At 36.0% G+C, this 23,036-nt stretch overlaps 1 protein-coding gene across 2 annotated transcripts in view; it reads left to right on the top strand.

Moving 5' to 3' along the window:
* FSTL5 (follistatin like 5) overlaps positions 1 to 23,036 on the top strand; it is a 368,231-nt gene that overhangs the window by 83,270 nt on the left and 261,925 nt on the right. Inside the window, exon 2 of one of the 2 annotated variants that reach the window (XM_064417538.1) lies at positions 15,690 to 15,738. The gene's annotated coding sequence lies outside the window, so the exon portion shown is untranslated. Of the gene's footprint in view, positions 1 to 15,689; positions 15,739 to 18,676; positions 19,340 to 23,036 lie in introns of those variants that run through there. The other variant, XM_064417536.1, reaches the window with a different exon arrangement.

The following is a 23,036-nucleotide window of genomic DNA, read 5'->3' as shown; positions in this document are numbered from 1 at the left end:
AAAAGGCTTTTTTCACAAACTTGTGTTATTACATTCCCAGTTATTCCCAGTTTCTTGGCAATGGTGAATAAACCAAGATCCTCTCCTTTAACAACTGAGCCTCACTACTCCCTACTCAGGTTCATTTATTTGTTTCAGTTGTAGTCTGAATTCATCTTCCTTGAAAACAAGTGATTATGGAGCCTTCAGGTGAGCCCATGTGTGCTCTTCCCTAGGGTTCAGTGTGTAGAATGAAGCTTATTTTCACACAGGAGCTACAGTTTTCTGCTTTGTTCCAGAAACTTCTGATACAAGAATAAATTCTGCTGGTATTTTCTTCAGGCCTTTGTCTCTCTTTGTTGTATTTAAATTTATGTTCCATATATATAACTACCCAAGTTCTTCTCACTGGTTCCTTCACAGAATCCTACAAAATCTTCTGCCTGCAGCTTTGTATTTAACACAAAAGCATTAATTTTTCTACTTGCTCTTAATCTTCTACTAGCATTGGTCTTGAAGTTAGTGCAGAGACAACCTGAGCATTAAAGCAAAGCCTTGCAGCTCTTCCTAATTCTGAAGGAATCTGAAAAAGGAAGCTAAGGTTAAATGATTCGCTTTATTTACAAAACTGACAATTTCCATTTTTTTAACAATAAAAATGGTGTGATTTGGTGAAAGAAGTACAGGACTAAGGTCTGATAGATCCTTTCCTAACAAACAACTCCCCAATTCCAGGCTTGGTTTCAGGCAGCTGTGCAGCTTTTTGACTATCAGTCTTTCCTAAATAGTTTGGTCTGTAGAACTGTGCCCTTTCTGCCCTAGAAGAAGGGTTCTCTATCACCCCTATTCTTTGAACTATTTATTGAACTGTGCAGCAGCTCTCTATTTCCAGTTCCTTTCTCCTGCTGAGTCCACCTTAGTCTCTTACTCCTCATGGGAGGTGCAGTTACCCTAGACTTATCCATTGCTGTCTAAACAAAGTCCTTAAAACTCCCACAACGAGTATATTGAGGAGAAACATATAAAAGAGGCACTAAAGCTGTGCTTGAAACCAGTCTTTAAACTGAAATGAAGTTGGACAGTCACGGAGCAGTGAATGTCTAAGGACAACATCAAATGAATGGGGCAGGTGTAGGGCTGGTTTTAATCAGAGTGCTTAGTTTTTTTTTTCTGGGTTACAGGTCAAAAAAGTTTGGGCTGCCAAGGAAAAAATAAAGGCAAGAGAGATTTTTGGTTACAAGCCTACACAGTGGTGAAAGGTGAACCATGTGTGACAATAAGATGTATTGGTTTTTAAGGCATCTAATATGTTACCTCATGAAGCTTTGCAATATCAGTTTTAATTGGCTCAAATATTAATATTGTAATGCCTTTTGCACATATTTGGAAGAAAAATAGTTTATAAATTGATTAGACAAATATGAATCTTGAAAATATTTTATAAGCCTATATTTGATCACTTGAAAGGAACAAGAAGCCGTTAATGGTTTTGTTTTACTTAAAAACCATAAACACTTCACTTGTTTATGATGACCTTTTTATTAGTATTTTACTTCCAGTAATGTAGTTCAGTCTGTCTTTACTAAACTGTTCCTTTAGTACTTACTAAGTACAATTTTAAGTAAAATATTAACCTTTTCAATGTAATAAAAAAATAGCAGTGTAGCTGTTGAATTTTTCAAGTGATAATAAAGGAAATCTAAGAGATCCAAAGATGGAAACAGCACTTAAGAAATTATGTAGATGCTTGCTGGGCAATCATGTCTGTGTGAGAATGAAAAGATGGGAAATTTATCACTGACTAGGGTTCATGTACTAGATGAAAAATAAAAGTAATTTGGCCTTGCATCGAAGTTTCTTTCAAGGAAAACTTGTAGATTTTCACAATCTTGAACAGAGATAAGTCATCCATCACTTTTGAAAACAAAGTAAAATTGATGTGGTTTGCTAGATTTGATTAGAAATCACTGGGCATGTGCACAAATGAGCAGTGATCTGAGGAATATCAGCTCACCAAGTGAAAATTAGTAACTTTAAAAAAATTACCCTGCAAAATAAGTCCCTCTGAAGTGTTATTATAAGCACCCCAAACATATTGCAAATGGTGTTTTTTATACTAATCTTGCTTAAAAAAAATTATTTTTATTATGAATAACTATCATTGATTATTTTCCTGAATTAATTTTCTGCCTTGTTAGTATTTTTTACTTTTAAAATACAACTGTTTATCTTTCATGCTAGAAATAGCATGAAATATGATGTCACATGTCTTTGCAGTAGTGAACCTCCATACATAGGCTGGAGAATAAACACACATTTATCACTCTGAGGAGTAAGATACATTTGTATGTACATATATACAAATGTACATATAAACATGTACACATAAAAATCTGGGAACCTGTATACAGAAGTAGATAGTGGAAATATTTATAGCAAACTACACACTTTTCGTTATCACTTTTCTATATATAAATCTATGAACAAATCACTTCCATTGTTCACTGTGAGGTAGAATCATACTTTAAGTTTATAAAGATTATTTTGTCTTTGTTGAACTGACTCAGGTGGAAGTGGAAAATATTTCAGGCAGTGTCAACTGGGAAGACATTATTTGAGTTGATCAGTATAGTATTGACTCATGGCACTCTTTGTATTTTGTGACCTGTTATTTAATAATTTTTAAATGGTAAATACTTAAATGCTAATTTTAAAGTATCTTCTGTTCTCTCACTGTGTGTGGCATTATTTCTGGTTGTTTGATTTTTTAATTATATATTCTTAGGGTATAGGATGACATGAACACATGTAGGTGTTAGAAGGAAGAAAGACTAGTGAGATGAAACTGAAGTGTTACTCTGGATTATAGGAAACTAACTAGGCATTTCTCTAGTAAACTGCCTTATCAATTGTGTTGAGCTTCTCAGAAGGAAATTGTTTGAGAAATAAATTTTGAAAGCAATTATAAAAACCTTACATGACTAGTGTGGGTGTTGGTTGGACAATCAGTGGATAAGTCTGATTTGCCACTGCTGCTGTGAAACAGGACGCACTCGCACCTCTTTTAATTTTTTTCATCTCACTTCTCTTCTAGAGCTTCCTTTTCATGGTCCAATGCTCTGACACTCTCACCCATATCCAAAAAAAGTGGTAGTAAGCAAATGAGATCAGTGCTGGGCCAAAATCTTCACTTTTTCTTACAAATAAAAGCATGGTTAACCTTTTGGTTCCTTTAGAGGTATCAATAGAATAAATTAGCAAAGTTTTCCCTTGACTGGCTTTATATATCATTATTTACACATTGCTTAGCTAAATGTTGTTGTTCAACTCAAAGGAAAACCTCTGGGAAATTCTAATAGGACCAAGAGTAATGCAGTAGGCATTAATTCAGATTATCTTTAGTCTTGATAAAAACTGATGAGCTTGGAAAAATATAATATATTGTCTTGTTAGAAAAAAATCACAAGTTAAAATGTACTAGTAACCAAGAAAATCAGTTTAAGTGTTCTGAGACACTTGAGTTTTGTCTTTTATTAAGGCAGTGCCTATTTGCTGTGACAGCCAGCTCTCCTATCAAGTCCATGCTAGTGTCATTTATTATTATCACGTATGGAGTTATGGAGAAAAATACTATGACAAGGAGTTAGATATGCATTAGGCAAAGCAGAGTGCTCAGGAATTTGTTTTAAGTGGTTGTGTGTTAATGGAATGGCAGCCTGAACTATGGATACTGATGTGCCCATGAGAAACTCCTAACCAAAACTGGTCTGAACCATGAAAACCTGTGTTTTTTTATTTTGTGTTTGTCTGTCTTAAATACCAAAATTCTTGCAGAACTCCAACACTCAAGTAGTGATAAAAATTTTAAATGTAGCAAAATCCATTATAAAACCAATAGATGTGGTAGGCTGGGCTGGCTTTTGCTATGTCTGTGTAATTTTGTGATAGTCCATATTTGGTGGAATTAAATAAACATTAAATATACCTTATTTTAACAGTCTGATATTGTCAGAGCTTAGTGTAGTATCTCTGTATTTTTAGAAAACAAACCCAAGAGAAGTGGTTATACCTCACTTCCCTCCAGCTTAAATCTTGCTTTTGAATCCTCCATCAAATTCATTGTGTCACTTCAGTAAGTAGCTACCAGGTGTAACTGTGCCTCTTTGCCTGTTTTCTTTGTTGCATAAACTCAGTTTATTCTGTATTTTATAAACATTTGTAAGTATTTGCCACTGAAGTTGTGGTCTTTTGCCAAATTTAATGTTTTATCCTTCTACACTCTAGTATTTATACTGATATTTTCTCTTTTTGTGCCATATAATCAACTACATATTCTTATTTCTTTTTATGTAAGACTTCAATTTACTGTTTTATGTCTTCAACTGAAATGTGGCTTTCTGTTTTTTAATTTTCTCCCAGAAAGAATTTTTTCTTTTTTTTTTTTCTTTTTTTTCTGTCATAATATTATTTTAAGAGTGTCAGCTTCAACAACAATCCACAGCTCAGGAAAAACCCCAAAGACAAACATTAGGAGAGAAGTAAAATCTGAAATGGTGAAAAATTTGAAGTCAGTATATCTCTACCAATTTACATTTGAGTACTGTTATTTTGAGAGGAGGAGACTGCAGGACAAGGCTACAGATTGGAGTGTTCGGGGGTGAGCAGAGGGAAGCACAGCTGGGTAAAGGGATGTTTTCTGCTGGGCCTCATGTCCCACAGCTGCATCTGCCAATCCCATAGAGAATATCACAGATCATATGGGTGCCATCAAGTTAAAACCTTGCATAAATTGTGCTGTAATTCGAGTTTGTAGTATGTAAGTTTACTGTGTTGCAGGGGCATGGGACTTACAGCAGTAAATCTATGTTTATTTTTCCAGTTTCTAGACCCCAGGAAATATATAAGAGCAAATGAAAGAAGGAGTACTCATTTTCAGAGATCCAAATATCACTGTTCTCATATTTGCTCAAAGCTGCCTGGAGGCTGAAGCACACTAGTCTAATTACAGTTCTTATAGCAGAGATCATTTGTGAGCACAAATAATACCACAGAAAGCAAACATAAGAAGAAAACCCCATAGGTCCCTGGAGATCTAGAAGTCATGATGGAAAGAGAAAACATGATCCTCTGAATTGGTAGATTTGATCAGAGGAATAGGAATGTGTTGAAAAGGATGAGCATTCTGTAGCAGCTTTGTAGCTTTCTGGTCAACAGTCTTAAAATAAAGCGGTCAACGGTCTTAAAACAAAGCCAACAAAATAAAGGGAAATGGAGGAGCAATCTCAGTCAGCATATCAAGTGCATGCTTCAGAAGAATAACAGAAATAAGAGATAGAAAACACTGAATAAGCCATTTGGTACAAATACATTGAATCCAAATTTAATGTACTTCTCTAGAGATGCAGTTCAAGAAAATGTGGGGGAAAAAAGGATAATTTTCCATTTAAAAATGCCACTCCAAATTAGCTGAGCTTTTGAATTAGAAGGTCCTTCTTCTTGAATTAGAAGGTCCCAAGAAAGGCAGGGCAAGCCTCAGAATGGGTAAAATCCTACCTACCCTCTTGAATGCGTGGTGTTTTATTTTTCCTTTGAATTTAAAAGAATTATGATTTCATAAAATCTCCCAGATAGACTGCACAATAATGTTGTCCAGATGAGAGGATTTCGTATAAAAATCGTCACTGATGATACCAGAGCTTTTCCTGTACAGATGGGAACCACTGAATCATCTGGCCATTACATTCTCTTGCAGAGGATTTAATAAGATTGAAGAGAGTAAAAAATATGGGATAAAAATAAGAGACACATAACTATTTTTTTTTGCTGAAAAGAGCTTACAGAGAGGGGGAGGTTGACAGAGGCACTCAAGGCAGCTACTGGTAAGCATTAATGTAAAACCAGTGTCAAAGTGCAATTCCAGATTCTCCCAAGTTGAAATATGGAAAAAGTATTTTTAAACATTCTTGTTGGTTTAATGACTTCACTAGTATGAGATGTCAAATAATCTGAAAAGGATGAGGAAAATGAGTGGCATTAGTGGAGCTGGGAGACTGCAAACTTGGTCTTGTATAACACTCTTAGCTGATGAAATTTTCCATGTATTAACCCTCAAATTAATTTGCTCTAAAATAATTTAAACATTATAAAATCAGTGTAAATTATGTAAGCTTCAGATTGAAAGAGTTCTCATACAAATTTAAAGTGTTCTGTTTCTTTCTCAAATTAGTTCCCCAGGTAGTTGCACAAAAAAACAGAAGGATACAAAAAAAAGCATCACTCTTAAATCAATTTGACACCGGAGAAAGTTCATATTTCATTAGGGAGAATTGATAATCAAAGACTCAGGCTGCCTGTTCCTGGAAGCTGGGTTTTCACCACAGATTTATTATAACACAAGCAAGTTGGAGGTTGCAAAGGACTGTGATCTCACAAGAGCAAGGTGGAGAAGTTCAATAGATTACAAGTTTGGAAATATTATTACTTATTCTACTTATTGAACTAGCGGTAGTGACCTCCTCAATGCTCTGATTTTTTTGCTCCCTTTCTCAGGCCTTTGTTTTTCTCAGCGTTGCTACAACAGGGACTAATGTAAGAAAGGAAAGAGAACTTCTCTTTTAATATGGTCTCCAGGTAATACACTAACACAGTAACAAACAGATCATCATAACAATACTTCAGCTGGCTTAACTAGAAAGTAAAAGACTAGCAAATAAAACAAAAGTGCACAACTCTGAATAGTTAAAACTATCATTTAGTGAAAACATGTAATTCTTAGTGTATTTGTTGCAGGATACAGAAGTTAATGACACCATAGAATGTATTTTTTTTCTCCTAAAGTATGTTTCAAACAGTAACATTCATATTTATATATTTTGATAACTGCTAGACGTGCTTCATGGTGTTTGTGTTAAGCCAATGACAGTTCATAAACATCAGCTATTCTTGGAGAATATGAGGGGAGTAGAGTATAGAACAGTTATCACACGCATTTCTGTAAAACTGTGTTCAGGACTTTCCACAGGTACTTTGTTCTCAATTCAGATTTGAACCTCCATACAATTTTCTGTATTCCTCTTCATAAGAAATAGAACAGCACACTAAACTATCACTACCAAAATCAGTGATTGTCATCATGGGCATTTTAACCAAAATCACAGTGACTGTAGGTTAGTTTCAATGCTGCCTTGCATTTCTATCCTACAATTTTTGACACTGGCTATGAAGCAAACCTTTATTCTTACAATTTTTATTGGTGGGTATACTTTGACTAAAACTCCACACAAAATTAATGGACTAAAAGAATATAAAGTATGTAGCACAAATTTTTTAATGGATAGTCAGATTATTGGGGTTTAGTGGTATGGCAATATTTGAGTTGAATTCTTGCAGGATGAATAAATGTCTATTTGGACATGCAGTCTGATTTACTGAACATAAGAGAAATAATCTAATTGTTTTGAAGAAATCAGGAAATTTACCTAAAATACTGGACCTTCTGAAGTTCCACCAAAAAATATCCAACATCCTTTGGATTAGGTGTTCCAGGAAAATGAATGTAAACTTGTTTCCTAGAAGAAAATGTGGGTAAAAACCTCAGTGATATTGATGAAGCCTAAAGGAATAACACCTGGTGTATTTGTATTTTAAAAGGGTCAAGAACTTTGAAATTAAGAAGGCAAGAGTGCTGTAAGTATAATTTTGAGATGTATATTGAATTTAGAAAAAAAATTACATGGCTCAACTGAAGTAAAAATGTAAATAAAGTAAGATATAGATGATGCAATTAAAGAATATAATTATATCAATTATTTTTCAGTATTATGAAAATGTGATGTTTTCCTTTTTTGTGAGTTTATTAAAGCTTTAAAAATTATTATTACCAAATGTGCATTAAAGTCAATAGTGGTTTTTTATAGCACAGTACAACCACCGTCCACAAAATCAGAAAAAATATCAGAATCATCTTCTGTAAGAAGAAAATATGTGGTTAAATTTTCATTTTATGTTTATGTAAAATTATTAAAAGCAAACAACTTCCTTTTTTCATCTTAGCTGGGATGAAGCATGACATTTGAAATGCCCATGTCTCAGGAGAGCACTTGTTAAAAAATTCCAATCTGCACTGTGCAGCATAGTCCATGGAGCTCCATAGGATGCTTTTATGTATGCTGTTCACTTCTGAGTCATATAAACTTGCAAGAGAAGGAGGAAAGCAATGTAGAGTGAATGTTTGATGTTCTACAGATCGTTCCACTTATTAATTTTTTCAATAACACAGATTACACTTCTATGCTTCTACATTTCCTCTTCAGAACACTGCATGTGACAGATACGATGTAGCACACCAAGGAGTTTCTCCTGTTTCATGTTTGATGAAAAAGGCACAAAAGATAATGGAAACAAAAAGCACAGCTGTTAATGCCAGCATGAAATTTGGAGCTGTATGCGGGATGACAAAATAGACCATGGGAAGGTGTGCCAAAATCAACCAAACATTCATATTGAGAGTTTCCTAATTATTTTATGTTTATCTAATCAAAACAAACACTGCTGGAAGAGCTCAAGCAGAACAAGGATGATTATCCTTCAAGTCTTGATGCTCAAAATTTGGTATCTAAATATTCAGTCAGACTCTAAGGGAATGTATCAAAATAATTGTCTCATTGCTTTAGAGTTCATTGAAGGAAAAAACATAAGAATAGTCTTAATCATATACCAAAAAAAAAAATTGCCCTACATTTAAAATGACAAGATCTGTCCTTTTTAGGAGATTTGGAAGGCTGGATTATAAAAAAAATAATGACTACTCATAGGAAGAGAAATGTTTGCTTGATGATGTATCTGTAGACTGTACAAAGTTGAATTCTAAACCAGACAATAGCTCCAAAAGCTACAATATGCAATCAGTTGGAAAAGTCAATTACAGCTTGGATCAGTCCAAATATTACTTAATTCCTTCAAAGACAACACGTGGAAAAAAATCAATATAAACTGAAGTACAATTTATGATAGTTTTCCTAATACCACACAAAAATTCGTCTGTCCAAAACAGGCTTTATGAACTGACCTGTGCACAGTAAACTGCAGACTGGTCTTTAGTACGTTAAGACTTCTTGGATTTATCTACATATAAACATTATAGAGACCTTATTTTGGGTTTAATCAATTAGACAATTACAATTACAATTTTATATGTTTCTAGATGGGTATGAATGAGGGACTTGAAGAAAAATCTGAAAGCTAAGATAGAATTTAAAGGAGGTTGGCCATACATTGAGGTAAGGTTTATTAAGCACTCATTGCTTATAGATTTGAAATGACACTTCTGCATCCTTACATGCAGGATTGGTCTGATAAAACTGTACTTGGTAAATATTCCACAGAATTGGATAGAAATAAAATAAATTCATCAAAATATGTCTAAATAATCCATATTATTTTCCTACTTTGTTTACGTGACAATGCACTTTTTCATCCTATCCCAGCTATGAATTAATTTTGCTGCCATCACTCTGTTTCTTATGTTGTCACACACTATTTCATACACAGTCAAATAGATCCACTGGACCAGCTGCAGTCTTAGCTGAATAGATCCAAGGGCAGAAAATCAAAGCACTTCCTATAATAGTGCTCTTAATGTTTGAAATTAGATATGTTGTAGCAGTTTCATTTTTCTGAACTGTTTTTTTAACTCTTTTCTTATAGTGTTGCTGGAATGCTTTAGCATATTCACAGCATGATGAACTTGGCTTTGTTTCTGAGTATTTAGTTTTAGAGTGAGGCTAATCCACTGAATATAAATGTGCCACCAAATTAGGAAAAAGTGAGAGTATAATCTCCACAATTATTAAACTGTATTTTATTTTTGAACTGTTTTTCAAAGGATATTTGCACTAAAGCTGCACTACCAGTAGGTTGTGTAATATCTTAGTCTGCTTTGCTACTACAGCCCTGTCTTGACAGGAGGGTTGGACTAGATGATCTCCAGAGGTCCCTTCCAACCCTAAAAATTTTGTGATTCTGTGACACTTGTACCTGACTTAGTGTTAAATTACCTACTGAGTTATTTCTGTGTTGCATGATGGGGTTAGCAGCTACAGCTGAGATAGCAAAAACTTCACTCTTACTACTTCTGTTTTGCATCCACAGACACTCAGACTAAAATATGGTCCTATGTGAACGGCAATTTTAAATAAGACAATGTAGTTTTACTGTGCCTTTATGGCTGGTCTAAGCAAATCTCTTAGGTCTTTGTACTGCTTGGCACCTGTAGAAGGTTTGAGTGCAACAGGATTTTATTTTGAAGAGCTTTGGGTAATTGCTTTCCAGTCATATTGTTGCTAATTATACCATAAATTGCATTACTCAAGTCTATAACATAGTGCACATCCATTGTCCTTTTGATTTCTTTTTATCACCTGCATGTTTGGAGTACTATCAAAAAAAAAAAAAGAGCAAATATATTCCATGGATATCTCATTAATTTTGCCATTTCTGTATTTGCCAAGTCACTGGTTCTGAAATACATTCATTATTCAAATTTATCTGAGAGTTTATTAGGTGAATATATTTTCATCTGTAGACAATTTTTAATAGATTTTTATCAAGATTACCAATTTACATTTGGCTTATCATTTGCTGTAATAGATATAGACATTCTAACATGACATGCAAATTTTTATTTTCAAGCAGATACTGAACTGAGGTTTCTTAGTTCTACAATTCAGAGCGAGTTTTTGTTTATGGTTTGCTATTTTTTGGATGAAACAAGTAATGATTCATCCCTCTGACTTTGCTCTTTGCTTCTTTCATTTGGAACAAAATCTTAGTGTTCTCCAGTAAAAAAATAGCAGGTGAGACATGAGGTGATCTCATTATATTTCTTTCCGCTTTCCTCAGTATTGTATGTACTGAGTTTTCTTATCCATCCACTATCTCTAGTCATTTCACTTGTTCCAGGAATTTAATTCTGTTCTTTCATTCTCCATCTCACCTGCTTTTTCTCCTATTCTTCCACTCTTTCTTTGGTCTTTTAGTCATTTCTTGTTTTCTCTATTTCCTGTACTCAGGAGGTTTTTGGTGAAATAATGTGGTGTGTGTGTGTATCCTATAGCACACTCTAAGCAAAGTGAGCACACTAGGCATTTTTACAGTCACTATAAGTATTTTTCCTGAATCAACAGTATTGGATTATATCAGGCAAGTAGTGCCATTTATGCTCAAAGGCAGGCTACTGTGATTTTTCTGAACTCTCTTTGAAGTTTAGTTGTGTGTCTTTTTTGATTGTATTGAAATATAGGATCATCACTATTGATGACTTGTAATCACTGCTCTTAAATTGACATGTGGATTGATAAAGCAGGATTATCATGTGATTAAGAAAGAATAAGAAATAGCAAACTTCTGTTCCCAGCATTGCCCCAGATTTCTTTTGTAACCGCTTAAACAGCTTAGCCTCTCAGTATTTTTCCCATTTAAGCAAAAAGAGGGCATCTGTGTTTTCTTTTCTTGTGGAAGTATATGGAAGTAATGTGATCTGCATTTGTGAATAGTAGTAAAGTAACAAGATGTGTTAAGGATAAACACAAAAATTTCTTTTATAATTAATCTCAGCAACTTTGTAATTGCCTTTAAAACCAAAATAATATTTTTTTCCTAGTTTTTTTCTTCCAGATCTTATTATATTCATGTGTGAATGGGTAATCCTTCTCAAATTTCTATAAATTCACCAAAATGATGAACAAGAACTTACTTGGCCTATTTCTGACTTCAACAGAAATTACATAAAGGGTAGGATAAACTACAAAGAAGGAGGTCTTTTAACTGAATATTTAACAAGCTGTAATAGACTCTTTTTTTCCCCTTCCTTCTTGAGTAAAGCACTTGGAGAAAATTTTATATTTTTGGCAAATCAAATCTCAACTTTTCAAATGGTAGTGTAATGGTAAAAATAGATTTTTCTGCATATAATTGGATACTATGTCATATGTAATTAAAGGCCTGTCACTTTAAATTAGATAAATTTTGGAGTAGAGATGGCTGATTCCTTAATTGGGTTCATTGAGAGGTACAAAAACTGAGGAGTCTCAAGTAACCATTTCATATCCCTCATATTATTTTTAAAATATGTGCTTATTAATATTTAACAGTATATTAGTGGCAAGAGTAAGTTGGTTTCTTGTGAATGTCAGAGTTTATAGAGTGACCTATGAAAAAGAAAGGACAATGAAATCAAATTAATAAAATGTGTGCAGAATGTAAGACTACAGCTTTAATTTCATCCCAGGAACTACTTTATAAGTAAGAAGTATGAATATATCCTTTTTCTTTTAGGATGTGCCAACATGAAGCTGTCATACTACTCCTTTTACATCACATCGTTCCTCTGTGCAGAAGCAATGGCAAAATTGTTAGAGATTAGTAGCCAGGGGATGAAATTTCCATTTTTCTTCAATTGCTTAGCTGTATTTTTTTTTTGTTCTTATTCAGACTGTTAGAATGTTGTCCGGAAAGACAAAGAAGGATTCTGGCTGAGTAGTGCTGTGAACTAACTAATACGTAGAATAATGACATTGTCTCCCAGCTGAAAAGTTCACTGCATTATTTACCATATGCAGTTGTAATACGGGTATGAAGCTTTGATGAGATTTATCTCTTAAAGAAGTGAGAAAATCTGCTGTATCAAAGTCACATAAGCTAGAATACGCATCCCATTTAATATTCCTTGTGCTCTTCTGGGATAAGATGATTGGTCTCAAGGAGAGACAGGGTAAGATGTGTCTACATGTCTTATTATATTCTCCTCTTGTTCTCCAGAACTGTAGGAAAAGTCTCTTAGCCTGTACAGATATCAGAGTTCACAGACCTACTTGCTTCAAAGTGAGTAAGTGCATTCTTTGAAGAACTGGTTCCTTTATATTCTTAGCACCACTGGGGATGGGATCAGAAGCATGATGAGACATGACTAGGAGGGCATTAGGCTACATAACACTGTATATTAATTTAGACTTTTGTTCCAGACACACAATCACTATTTTATTGGTCAATTCCCTTGGAAAAACCACTTGAAAATAAGTGACTGTGCTTCATCTCCATCAGTGAGTTTTAGGACAAATGAAGGAAGAAGTCTGAATGTCTTTTCAAAATATTTTGTGAAGTGTAATTCCTGTAGTAATGCATAAAACGAACATAAGGATGGTATCATCCCCTGCTCAAGGGGATTTTTATTGGTTTGGAATAGGTTACCTAAACTGCAGTGGTAGTGGATATCAACAACTTGCCAGTGTGCCTCAGCAGCAGGTTAAGGCGTGTTATTGTTCTGGGTTTGGTGCTGGTGTTTTTTAACAAGATATCAGACAGTTCTCCACAGAGTTTTTAAGTGACTGTTACAGGTTATAGACTACTGGAAAACACAAACAAAATGTTAAAGGAGCAGAGAGAGGCCCTTAAAGAAATTTTGCTTGAAAATACATCCAACTTTATGAGGCTGATATGAGGTGTTTGCTACTTAATTGATAAAATTTCAAAAGCTATCTTTTCTATAAAATAAGCTAAACAATCTTATTCTGGCACAGGCTAGCTAAAGTCCTAGCTACATACCATATGTCTCCAGAAATTACCTGTGAGGGACTTTGAGGAAAAGCTCAAAGCTATAAAATATAAAATATTTAAAATACTTATGAGCTATGAAATAGAGGATATTCTGTATTAGTGGACAGAAATAAATCAGATGGGAAAAGAAAATTATATGGCAAATTTTTACAGAGGTCAGGATACTACCACAGAACTTAATAGGTAAAAAATCAAAAAACCAAAAATTGAAATACTTGGAAAAACTGTCGTAAAGAATAAACACACTTAATCCAAAGACTTTGAGATTCTTGTCAATACATAATTCATATGAATGAAAATAATGGTTTTAGTAATATTTTAATGTAAAATATTTTTTATATAAACACAACATGATATATTTAACTTAATAGATGTTTAAATAGTTAAGAGCTGCCAGATTCTGAAATGTGGAGTATTAGCTCTTTCCCATCCATCAGTGAATACCTTCAGCTATGAAGTTCTCTCATTTGATTATTTGCTTTAAGTACTACAGTAAAAAGAAGGACTACTCAGAGGAGAAAAAAAAGGCTGAATTAATGTTCTGGTTTAAATCTGTTAGAAAGATTTTTACCCTTTTTACAGGCTTTCTTTGGCATGCAATGCTAAGGTTCCCCAGTAGGTGCCCTAAGAGATCTCTTATAAATGTTATCACTAGGCACTGAAATTGACTGTCTGCAGCTTTCTCTTTGTGTGGAGTTGTTTTGGTTTTTTTTTTTTTTTTTTTTTTTTTTTAATAGATTCTGTATTATCTACTATCGAGTGGTAGTATGCTTTCAGATTTCAACGATAATGAATAATGAAATTATTTGATCCCAAATGAGGCTGAAAAAAGCTAGATGATATGAAATTAAATATTTATCCTCATTGCCTAATTCTTTTCCAATAGTAATTTTTAATGTGGATATTAGTTCTGCAGTATATTATCTCCTTCCTATTTAATCAGTTGTTACTTTATTTTCACAAGATGAGAATGGGGACAATGTCATCTTGTCAGAATCACTATCATTGCAAATCTGCTACACACTAAAATTAATTTATAGCATTTATTTTATTAGACATAATGAAAAAAATCTACAGCTCTAACCTCAGAGCCTAGGCTTCCCCCCACATGCTCAAAGTCTACATCTGCTATTTTGTGGCATGCATTTGAATTATTTTGATCAATTTCAAAGGTAGGTTCCTTGTGTGTGAACAATAATGCATATTTCTTTTATTTGGGTCCCTTTGGGAGCATTGGCTTTGAGGAGATATGGGGGGAAACCTTAATGTGCCTCTCGCTGTCATTTGGGAGATCTCCTGTGACAGATGGTTGGCACAACCTTTCTCCAAGCCACGAGTAAGCTAATTTTCCTCTCTGCCATTTGCCAGTGTCTGTCACTCTGGTGCTCACGATGCCCTGCTGTTATCAAAGCGCCAGTCCAGGTCTCAGTGCATTTCTTGTGCTTTTTGTTCAGGACTGAGTTTATAGTGGATGCACTATCACCTTTCATTAAAACATTGGACAGACATTGAATGAATTAGACCAGTGGAAAATGAGGGAAAGATGTATGTGTCCAAACTTCACGCTGTGTGTGTCTGAGAGAGAGATCTGGAGGATTATTCATGCTATCTCATATCAGAGCATCCTGAGAGTTCCTTTGCTGTCATTGACTTCAAGCTAATCAATGATCTTCACTAGTAACAGCTGCACTGAAGGGGCAGCTGTTGTCATCAAATAAAAGAGGAATAATTTGTTAAGAAGAAATGGAAATTGAATCCTACCAAGGGCAGTACTTTGGACTGTATATTTTGAAATAAGATTTCATTATTGTTAGAATTTATCATGCCTAAAACCATTTTTGACATTAAGCTACAAATATAATTGTGCTTAAAGTGTTGCATATTCTTCATTCAAAGACAAAAAGAATTAATTTTTTTGTTTTTTAGTCTGTCTTACCACATTGATACTGTTGTGTAGTTTGGGACAGCAAATTAATTAACAGTTAGTAGTATCAGATATTAATATTCTAAATTTTTGGTAAATATTAATGGGAATGCTTTTCAATTTATGTGTTTAAAGATGGATCACAGAAAAAGAAATTTTGTTATTGAACTTGCAGGTGGTGAGGGGTACCAAGCCACACAGAAGTCACTGGAATAATCTAAAGGGTAAGTAACAAGGCAAGTTTGCAAAATGTCCTGGTTTTGTCCCTTACTGATTATTAACACAAAATCCCAAGCACAAATTAAAAAAAAAAAAAAAAAAAAAGAATAAGTTGTGCTACAAGTGCTAGTGGTAGAAAAGCCAAGAGAAGTAAAACTAATCACTTCTGAAAAACTATGCTTACTGTCTAATTCCACATTCATTTTGAGTGCAGTGATGTTTACAAGGAATATAACCCCTTCTCCAGACTTTTTTCAGTAGAAAAGGAGGCACAAATTAATCAAAGAAAGTGACTATTGTTCTAACTTTCAGTAAGTTTTGGAGAGGCTGTGAAGTGTAAGAGCAAATGTTTTGGACTGTCCTGGTTTTTGACTGCTAACTGGAGTTAAACCACAGTACAGACAATACTGAATAGGTTGTTGAAACTTTTATAATCTATTATTTGCATTAACTTCCCTTTAATATATTGAGACTTTGATCTTCTCTTTGTCTTGCATAAAACCTCCTGCTGTATCAGATATTATATTAAGCAGCATCTCATAAATACAAAATACAGAATCTTTATTAATAATATCTATATTCTAAACAAACATAAACCAGCTTTGAAGTTCTTCTGTGTTCCTTATCTTTACAAGAAAACGCCAGTACTTACTGGATGTGTTCTCTGCCCAGTGGCAAATGCTTCAAATATAGTAATTGGGGTAGAAAATGTAAAAACCAGGCATAATTGATTGTCAAGCATATGGGGCTCAGGAATACACCAAACAGAAAACTGTCTGGCATGTTATGTGGGATGTGCCAGATACGATCATAAAGTATCCAAATTAGGATTATGGAAATCAGAAATATACTACTAAGCAGCAATAGTCTCTCTGGAGTAGCAATTAATTATTAGGCACAGAATAAGAGCTTCACTGCAATAATATGTATTGGTCTGCATTACATCCAATAAAGGAATATCCTAGTCACTCTACAGATGAAAGTGTTTGAACTGCAAAGTGATGATGTAATGTATGGGACACAAAACAATAACAATTTAAAAAATCATTCACATATTTCGTGTGTGAGTGTAAGAACGTATCCAACAATGTATAAAATGGAGCTCATAAATAATATTCATTAAGCAGAAGACAGAAAGATGTCAGGATGTGAATGAACCAAATTTATTTTTCAACTATGGTCTATAGCTGACACACATCTAAATTAGAGGAAAAATTAGAAAATATGTATATGCTAAAAATACATTGAATTAACTTTAACTAAACATGTGCTTTTAAATTGAATACCTCATGAGTTCACAAAGAATAAAGACACATATAATCAGATAAACACACTCAGAAATGCAAGAATGTCAAGATACCTTAATGTATTACACAATTATATAATTATATACACTGATATTTAGTAACTCTTGTGCAGGTCCTCACAAGATACAGAGATTTTCAGAAGTTCTGAGGGTCTTTCATATGCCAGTTTGAGGATTCATTGTCTACTAATTTGCAAAGCTAACCAGTAAGTTATGATACGTCAGACCTTGCATAATTTGACCGGCTTCCCAGCTACTGCAATAATTGGGTTATATAAAACATCTACGTAATTGTTGATTGTTTCATGTACTTTCATAATGGCAAAGGAGAATGGATGAACAAGGTCCCTATTCATCCTCACAACATTTCAATTTCCCCTCCGTTTTGAACAAGCTACTTTGGGGTTTAACTCTGTCCCAGGAGAGTTTCTGGTGCAGCTGTGCAAGTAGACTCAGTGTCCATTTTGTACTCAGTGTCAAAAATTGTCCTTAAGTAGTGCAATTATATTGTCTGTACTTTGCAAAAAACCTGAGAGGGCTTAAGAGAAAAATGAGAAGTAAAATAATAGGGTTTCATAAATGCAACCCAGATGCCAGACAAGCTGCCTTCATGATAACTGGCAATTAGAAAGGGTTGGGTCAATGAAAGTCTGCTTTATTTGGCTTTACACTCCACACTTTGTGTGTCGAAGTTAATCATCTTCCTTCTTGCAGTGCAGTGACCTAATTATCAGTCCAGTAAGAACTCCCTCAAAAAATAGTAATAAGCTAATGCAATCCAACTGTCCTGTTTTATTATTTCCTATGTAAACTAGTTCTGGTTTTACGTATGGTATTTACCATACCTAGAACTATTTATTTTTGTGTCTTACTTCGTGTTCATTTCACATGTAGACACAAGTGTAATTAACCTAGAAAGCTGATGTACGTCAGAGCAGCTGACCTCTGTCTGGCTTTATCCTAGCCATGGGTGATTTAAAGACAGTTTAATACTTTAATCTGTAACGTATTTCCCAAAAGGCACGAAACAGGTAACCTATAATGGCATGAGGAGTAGATACTTAATTTTCATAATGATTTCACATTGAAGATGAAAGAGCTACTCCTCAAAAGTGGTGGAATGGATAGTAAATTAATTTAAAAGTAATAAATCAGATAACTAAAACTGTTATCTCACAATAAAGCAGTTTCAAGTGAGACTTCAAAATACTGTTTCTCTGCTTAACTTCACATAAATATATCTCTAAGTTTTTAGGTGATTAGTTTCCAGTTGGATTTTTTGTTTTGATTATTCCCATTCATCCAAAGGTACCTCTTGTGCTTATAAACGGAGCATGTAATTAATGGTCTTATCTCAAGGTGATTTCTTTTTCCCCTTATGTTTGGCATAACTAAATAAGATTCTCAATCATGCATCCATGTTTCTGGCAAGGGTTACCAGGGACCTCTACCTCGGCATTCAAGAACCTCAATCTGGTGTAGGCGCCAGGGCTTACCGACACAGGTGTGCAAAGCCCCCAGCATACTTGAGCTTTGATATATTGATATATTAAAGCTTATGAATATTGCGTAACAACCCCTGCTTGGAAGACGCCGGCACAACACCCCTCTGTGCTCCAGGCGGGAGTTCCTGGCTGCTCCACAGCAGTTGCCCTGCTCGCTGCCGGGCCAGCGCTGCCATCCGCCCGGGCGCTGGGTGCCGCCGCCCGGGCCAGGGCTCTGCGCGCACAGCGGGGAGTGCGGCCAAAGGCAGCGGGGCCACGGCGCTGCGGCGGGGAAGCCGAGGGAGGGATTCGGAGACCTCCGCAGGGAACCCCTCGGCGAGAAGCGCTGGGGCAACCCGAGACGTCCCACCCGGCCGGCCCGTAGGAAAACGCACCAAAGCAGAAGAGGGAGGCGGCGGGCAGCGGAGCGCAAGTTTGGGAGCCCGCCCGGCGCAGGGGGCGGCGCGGGGGCGGTGCGAGCGGCGCGGCGGGCGGGCGGCAGCGGGGCCGGGCGGGAGCGCTGCTGTCCGCGCCGCGCCCGGTGCTGAAGGGCGCCCGCCGCCTCCCCGCGGCGCCTCGGGCCGCGGAGCCTCCCGCGCCTGCTCCCGCCGGGAAGCGCCTGCCGGGAGCTGCGCCCGCTTTGCCCCGGAGCAGCCGCTCCCTCGCTCGCTCACCGGATCGCGGCGGAGCCGCTTGTGGCTTTGTTAAAGGGAGAAGAAGTGCTCCTCTCTTTGCGATTTGCAAGAGGACCCGTCGAGCTGGGTGTTTTGTGCTGCTTTTTTTAAACCTTGTGGATTTTAGTGACTCTTGGACAAGGTAAGCAGCAATACCAATATATAGACACGCACACGTACGTATTTTTCGTGTAAATGGTAGCGGGGTGTTGGGTGGGATGGAGGAGCCGGCAATTAAAGGCAGAGCAAAGTTGGAAGCTTGGTAGCCCTTAGGTCAGGGTAGGGGCAAGGCTTGGAAAAAGGGTGCAGCTTTCGGTGAAAAGGGCTCCATAAACAAAAGATTAATCTGAGTGAAAAGTTCCAGGCTTGTTTTTATTGAAAACTGGCTCTCAGCGTAATTTTTAAATGGTTGAAAATGTTTTATATTAGGCATCTTGAGTATTATAGAAAGATCTCAAAAGACATTGCAGAACCTACTTTGTATAAAAAGCGATTGGGGGGACTAGAGAAGCTCTGGGTGATTCTGTCTGGGGGAGGACAGGATATGCGAGGTCATTCTGGGAAGTAGAGAGTAAAGACGGAATTAAAGAGGATTTAAAAGCATAGCCGCATGTTGCTCTGTGTTCTTGTGCGCGCCTGTATACGTGTGTGCCAGAAGGACGGTGATACCCTGTTACTTGACAAACAATTCAGCACTGTAACGCTGTCAACTTGGGAAGCAGCACCTTTATGAAAGGCATCATCACCACCTCTGCCTCCAAGGTCAATGTGGGATGTGTGTGTCTGTGAAAGTCGTGAATTTTTGTCCTTTGATGTTGGCTGAACGTCAGGCCTGCTCCCAGGCTGCAACTAGGTGTAAATGAGAATCTTGGATTCAATAATACTGTATAATGTTGCACTTGTAGGACTGCTGTTGTCAGTAATTGAATAGAACTGAGAAGTGTGGGCAGATGTCTTTTTTTTCCGGCAGTGTTTAACATTTCGTGAGCTTGGTGCGGAGCTCTGCTTCACAGAGGAGTTTGCTGCTGCTTCAGTGAGTTGTCAGAGTTGTGCACATGCAGAGCTCAGTGCTACACAGGGATTTCTGCACACACGGAGCTCAGCGCCATGCAGTGACTCCTGCACACGCAGAGCTGAGCAGCACGCAGGGGTGTCTGTCTGAGATTAAGGCAGATCCCAGAGGGAATAAGCTGCTGCTGCTGCTAGCCAGTGCTACTGAGATAACTGAACAGAATAAACAGGCAAATGAGGTCCCCACCTTGTGTTTTTAGGATTATGTAGCACTTCATACTGTTTGGGTTGTGATAATTTTCTTAGGAATTGGGACCTAAACCACAAGCGTTTCTCTACACAGATCCCCTGCACAGGTGCTAGCAGTTGTAGTAGCTGTGAACATAAAGTAACTTTTGTTGATGGGATGAAGCTGATGAAAGGCAACTGCTTCTTAGTATTGTAGCATTTTTTTACTCCTGCATCATTTCCTTAATGTTAAGGTGGGTTCTATTTTGCTGAGTGTTTGTATCAGCTGGAATATAAAGATAACCATCAGGCAGCAGCACAGAGCTACTGATGGGTAAAGTTTAAAGCTAGAAAAATGAGGAGAAAGTAGCTCAGACAGCCAAGACTTTCATTGCATTTGGATAGAATTAGGAAATAGGTTTTTATTGTTCTCTCCCCAGTCATAAAACAGCTCTCTTCTTCCTCTCTCAATAGTAGGGAATGAAAGTTTATTACATAGCACTAGTTGCAAGCCTCATTAGTGGTCTATCCATCAGCTAAGACAGCTTTTATCATCTGTCATTGACATGAATATTGATTTGCTTTGAAATATTCTGATATAATTTTAAATGATGACTTTTAAGATATGGAGATTCAAGATGCTTACTTTTTGAAGTAGACACTACAAAATTATTTTGAAAAAGTTGTTGTGAACCATGTGGTGCAGATGTTACAATAATACTGAAGGGGAAAAAGACCCACAACATTGCAACCCAAACCCACTAATTATATATCTAAAATTTTAATGTTTATACAGGGCCTGAATCTGCAAATCACTGTTCACTTCAGTGGTCTCTATTCATATGCATAATCTTTTTCCAGTTAACGGGACTATCTCCATCATTACAGGATTAAAAGTCATTGACCTTTCTGAGAGCAGTCATTTTACCAGCATAAATCAGATGATAAACTTTGATACTAAGACATTAATTCTGTGCTTTTAAATTTATATCTGGTTGTTTTTTTCTACGTAATATTTTGCCTTCATTTTGTATTAGGCTGATTTATTTGTTAAATCATGTTAAAGAAATGGGTATTTGAAATGATGCATATACTCTGAAGGAGAAAAAATGGCACTGCTATTTTTCAACAAAATGGTGTTCTAAATATATGTATACATTATGTGTGGTCCATAGCCATTTTGGTCATTGGTTCTAACTAGAAGTCTGTCTGCAGTAGTAGTCTGTCTGCAGTGTCTGCAGTATGCTTGTTCAAGCATATTTGTAAACTTGTAAGAATATAATTTTCTATAATATGCACTTCCAAGTCCTTTATCAACATCACACAAAAGTTGTTAATGACTTGACCAACCACCTGACTGCAGAACTAATGTGAAATCAGGGAGGAGTTTGGTTACAAAAACAGGATTTAGAGAAAATTCGGCTTTAAAGAGCTACTTTATGGACCCTTCTTAAGCTGATCAGCATAGACAGGTGTGCATATGAGGGCACACACTTAAAACTATTGAAAATATCAACATATGCACAACCCTGTCAGGGCTCCAAAGCTTACTTTTTCCAGTGGATCAGTTGGTTATTTCGTGGTTTAAGGCCTTTGACAGCAAATGCTGACTGGTCAAAGCCCAAATATTCTGGTTGCTCTCTTCTAGGTGTGTTCTAGATCTACTGAATCATGTCAGTTTTTCATCCTGTTTCTATTGGTGTGTGAGTTTATCCAGTAATCCTCACTCTTTGTTTAAAAGCAATATTCAATCTTAGACTGAAAGAACTGATACAACCACAAAAATTACATCTTTTAAAAATACCAAACTTTTATTTTTCCTAGAGAAATGCATGCTGTCCCAAACTGTGACATCATATAACTTTTCAGAAAATACAAATTTTGTGTCACTCTTCTCTTTTAGAGACTATAAAATAATATTAAAAACAAAGCTCTGCTCAGGTTTGTTAGTTTGAAATCTAAAGATGGAGCTCCAATAGGAATAGTTCTGCCATTCAGCAGATCTGAACTTGACTTTGATATCTCAAAGGTAAGAGGTCAAGTGAAGTTTCAGAAGTAATTTCTGATTATTTTTCTCCAGATTGGCAAATATTATGGGATAATTGTTGACATTAAATATTACTGATGTGAATCACTGGCTCAAGGGGGAGCAGTGACTCAAATGCCACTCTTGACTTTGTTCTACAATTTTTCTAAGCAAAAGCAGGACCATGTTCGTTAACCATTCATTGTAGCTTGGTCTGTTATGCTACATAACTTTAAAGTAAATAGATTAGCAAGTTTTGCGTAAATCTGTTTAATCCTGTTTTTTTAGTTCAAGCTCTTTTTTTTTTTTAACCATCTGAAGCATAGGGAATAGCTGTCAGCAAATGAAAAGACTGTAAACTTGTTTGCATATGATATTATACATATTTAATACAGCGTGCTTTTCCCTGACTCTTGGTAGACAAAAGAGACAACAATTTTATTTTATCAGAAGAGCAGCAAATCAAATATTTTTTCTGTAGCAAAGAGACATTGAGAAAAATGTGGGCTGACCAAGATCAGTGGTTGTTTAGCCCCTTTGAAAATAGTGCTGTGTGAAATTCCTGCCAACACCT

Source organism: Passer domesticus, chromosome 4 (genome assembly GCF_036417665.1).
Source record: "Passer domesticus isolate bPasDom1 chromosome 4, bPasDom1.hap1, whole genome shotgun sequence".
NCBI classification, from domain to species: domain Eukaryota; kingdom Metazoa; phylum Chordata; class Aves; order Passeriformes; family Passeridae; genus Passer; species Passer domesticus.
This window is presented reverse-complemented; position numbering and strand designations above follow the sequence as displayed.